Source organism: Orycteropus afer, unplaced genomic scaffold, assembly GCF_000298275.1.
Source record: "Orycteropus afer afer isolate SDZICR_OR568_19922 unplaced genomic scaffold, OryAfe1.0 scaffold01134, whole genome shotgun sequence".
Lineage (NCBI taxonomy): Eukaryota > Metazoa > Chordata > Mammalia > Tubulidentata > Orycteropodidae > Orycteropus > Orycteropus afer.
The window spans coordinates 115332-116729 of record NW_006922721.1 but is presented as its reverse complement, the minus strand read 5'-3'; the positions used below and the strand labels follow the sequence as shown (position 1 = coordinate 116729).

The 1398-nt window shown below is 40.0% G+C and overlaps 1 pseudogene; it reads right to left on the bottom strand.

Moving 5' to 3' along the window:
• Positions 1–512: 512 nt before the first annotated feature.
• On the bottom strand, positions 513–1189 carry LOC103212873 (annotated as a pseudogene).
• Positions 1190–1398: the final 209 nt, after the last annotated feature.

Here is a 1398-nt window from a genome sequence, read left to right as displayed (position 1 = left end):
GTTGAGACTGTGTGTTCCTTACATACATGCATACATATAGGTCAGCATGTAATTAATATCCATGGGGTATCTACTTCTACCCCAGCCTTTTAGGTGCTCAAACCTCAAAGTACCCACAATAAGTACCCCTGTGACTAGAAGTAATTTTTTATCCTCCAACAGGACAAACCAATATGTATGGTTTCTTTGCTTACATAGGGAAGCAGTTTTATCACTGGCCCTTGTGAAACCGTAATGTTCCAAAATTACTATGCCAAACATTTATAACTTGTATAAAAAATTCACACCCCCATATTGTCCATCTCAAGATGAAAACAGGTAACTCACTAAATGTTAACTGGCTCTACTCCCCTAATGTTAAACATAAAACCACATGGGAAATACAGAAATTCAAATAGAAGTAACATAAACCTGTCATATATTATAAAGAAAAATGATTTGTGGGACAGCATGGGTGACAAATGTCTACTGTGTGAATTTTAGAATGAAGCAGACAAAAGTTGGAGGGCTGCTTAATTTTCCCCTCCTTCTCCTGCTTTCGCTTTGTCTCCTTGGGCATTGAATGTCCACAGTGTCATTAAGTGTGTTATTAGCATGAGGTCTTTGTATGACACTTTACTGATTGTATCAAGTTCAGCAATGGCTTCATCAAAAGCTGTCTTTGCAAGACAGCAGGCTATCTCCGGGGAGTTCAGAATCTCATAGTAGAACATGGAGAAGTTAAGTGTCAGATCCGACCTGATAGGATGCATTGGTTGCATGTCCTTTTGGCTGACTTCAAAAGCTTCTTGGTATGCTTGTTGTGACTGATCCATAATTCCTTTCTTGTTGTCACCAGCAGCAACCTCAGCCAAGTAGTGGAGTCATTTCCTTTCCTTTTCAAGTAGGAGACTTCGTCTCTGCTTGTGAAGCATTGCAGGTATGGCTTAGCTTCGTCTCCCTTTTCCCTCCGTATTCTCAAGTTATCTGCTGTTTTCTCTCAGCGCCTTCTCTCTTTTGCTCAATACTTGGGATGACCCTCTAAGATGACTCCTACAACATTTTTATAAGCAACTGAGAGAAGATTCCTCTCTTCATTGGGTAATTCAGCTCCTTGCTCAGTTACAGACTTTATGCAGGCTGCCATGACATCATATCATTCAGCCTGCTTGGCCAGTTTGTCCTTTTGCACCAGTTCATTTTTATCCATGACTGGATATTCTGTGTCCAGAGTGGGTGGCAGTGACCAGTTGGGGGCTCAGCAGTGCCATGTACAACTTTAAATGCAAAATACTTTGTTATCCCTTTTGGTCCAATCCTTTTAGAACTTACAGAGCAGTTACAGATAAGATGTAATTAATTTTACATTGCTCTTTGTGTATTTTGTTTCTGACATTCTTCATTTCTTTGTGAAGATCA